This window comes from Psammomys obesus, unplaced genomic scaffold, assembly GCF_907164565.1.
Source record: "Psammomys obesus unplaced genomic scaffold, mPsaObe1.curated_primary_1811, whole genome shotgun sequence".
NCBI classification, from domain to species: domain Eukaryota; kingdom Metazoa; phylum Chordata; class Mammalia; order Rodentia; family Muridae; genus Psammomys; species Psammomys obesus.
This window is the reverse complement of record NW_026596046.1, coordinates 36331564-36333816: the sequence shown is the minus strand read 5'-3', so window position 1 is coordinate 36333816 and position 2253 is coordinate 36331564. Positions and strand designations below refer to the sequence as shown.

General features: G+C 56.1%; 1 protein-coding gene and 1 long non-coding RNA gene across 2 annotated transcripts in view; one reads left to right on the top strand and one right to left on the bottom strand.

The window, feature by feature from the left end:
* The window catches only part of LOC129688305 (uncharacterized), a 2672-nt gene extending 494 nt beyond the window's left edge, over positions 1-2178 (bottom strand). The window contains exons 1-2 of the long non-coding RNA XR_008721914.1: positions 1942-2178; positions 982-1060 (exon numbers count right to left, since the gene is read on the bottom strand). This is a non-coding gene — a long non-coding RNA (uncharacterized LOC129688305). The remainder of the gene's footprint in view (positions 1-981; positions 1061-1941) is intronic.
* The window catches only part of Inppl1 (inositol polyphosphate phosphatase like 1), a 14643-nt gene continuing 14228 nt past the window's right edge, over positions 1839-2253 (top strand). The window contains exon 1 of the mRNA XM_055623048.1: positions 1839-1896. The gene's annotated coding sequence lies outside the window, so the exon portion shown is untranslated. The remainder of the gene's footprint in view (positions 1897-2253) is intronic.

Here is a 2253-nt window from a genome sequence, read left to right as displayed (position 1 = left end):
TTCTTTCTTTCTTTCTTTCTTTCTTTCTTTCTTTCTTTCTTTCTTTCGCGCTGGTGTTTTGCCTGCATGTATGTCTGTGTGAGAGTGTTGGATCCTGGAGTTAGTAGTTACTGACAGTTGTGAGCTGCCATGTGGGTTCTGGGAATTGAACCTGGGTCCTCTGGAAGAGCAGTCAGTGCTCTTACCTGCTGAGCCATCTCTCCAGCCCCCAGGATTTCTTATTTATATCATTCCCAAACATTATCCCATCATGGGCTGAGAATGTACAAGCACGGTTGGACCAGTGCTTGTCCATCATTCAGGAAGCCCTAGATGGTGGCACAGGCCTGTGATCTCAGAACATGGGAGGAGGAGGCAGAAGGATAGGAGTTCAGTGTCACCGTTGGCTACATGGAGAGTTTGAGGCCAACATGGGATATAAGAGACATTGTCTCCAACTAAAATACAAACACATACCCTATTCCCACCAAGTGCCCTCTTAGCCCAATGGGAAAGCTCAAAATAGGAGTCCAGCAAAGGTTCTGGGGGAAGGGGAGAAAATTCACACCGCCCAACTATGACATAGATTGGCTGTGCTTCGGCCCCCCAGAAGAGGAAGACGGTCCATTAGGAAGACAATCTGGAGGATTCAGAGGAAACCCAGGCTTGCATTTGGCCCAGTGCTGTCTCCTGCAGACGAGGCTGTAGAGGGTTAGAAACCATTTGAGGCTTCCCAGAGGCAGAGGCACCCTCTGTCCTTCGTCTGAATTGTGTTTGTGTTTATTCTGTGTGCACGGGTATTCTATGTGGCTGCATGGCTGCCTTGGCACAGGGGTGGAAGTCAGAGGACAACGTGCAAGGAGCTGTCAACTTCCATCATGTGGGTCCCTGGGATTCCACTCAAGTGCTCAGACTTGGGAAAAGCACCTTTCCCTGCTAAGCCATCAGCCCCAATGACCCATTCTTTGGCATCTCTGTCTTCTCGAGGAACTGTAAACTTACTGATTTTGCAGGGTCATGACAACTTTCCTCCTTGCTCTCCTTTCGTTCTTTGATGCTGGCTCTCTTACGTAGCCTGGAACTGTAGACCAGAAAGCTGGCTTACGACTGGGTAGAGATCGTCTTGCTTCTGCCTCCTAAGGGCCAGGTTTACAGGCACGGGCAAGTAAAAACCCTCGATTGCTTAGTCACTGAACATCCCAGGGTCTAGGTTTTTGTTGATTTATGGGTCTCCTGGGCCTTGCCTTCCCGCCTTCAGGGCGTCTCTGTCTCCACATCCCTACCACAGTTAACCTCAGCGAGGCACAGGTCTGACAGAAGTACACCACCAGCTCAGGCTAGAGCCCAGATGGCAGATCCGTGGTCTAGGTCTCTGCCCACCACACCAGGGCGGCATGAGGCTCACCAACTCTAAGTCACTCTTGCCAAAAGGGCGGGAGAAGTTGGGTACAGACTGGAGGATGAGTTATTTAAACTCTGGAAGGACCAGGACAGGTAGGTGCATGGTGTATCTGTTACTGTGTTTATCTCGTCCGGAAGGCCCCTGTAGACCTCCTCCTCACGTCCCAAGCTTTGTTCCAGCTGGGCTAAACCAAAGCCTATTCGAAACAGAGGACAACTCCGGGCTGACCCCCCCCTCCCCCGGGCTCGGTCAACAGGTTCAATTTACCAAGCGAAAAGTTCTCTCCCAGGTTAAAGGGATGCTCTGACAATCTCCCAGGAGTTGGTGGCTGTAGGCAAGCGGCTGGAGGCCTGCGCCTTTAAGGAGCCAGGGGGCAGAGGGGCGGGGCAGGAAGAGAAATCCCAGGAGACGCCGCCACCATCCAGGTCTTTTTTTAGGGGGGAATGGGGCGGGCCGGAGCCCCGATGGGGTGCCGCCCCATCTTCTCCCGCCGCGTCCCCCGTTCCGCCCCAGGGGTACGTGGATGGGCCCGCGGGGCTCCCCGCTCGCACCTCACCCACCGAGGCGCAAGTTTGCTGATCCGGAGGGAGTAGCCGGGGCGGGGGCGGCGCGCGCAACAGCCGCTCGGTCCGCAGCCGCGCTTTACAGTTTACACAGCTGTCACCGTCGTTACTCCTTAATTAATAACAAAAATAGCCGCCGTCCCGGAGCGCACGCTGCCTGCCTGGCCCCGCGCTCCCCGGGAGCCCGCCCCGGTAACGTTCCCCCAGCGGTGCGGGAAGCGCGGGCGCACGGAGGCGCCGGGAGCGGCCCGAGGTCGCCGTGCGGGCGAGCGGCGGGCAGCGGCGCGGGCGGACGAGGCGGGGCGCGGG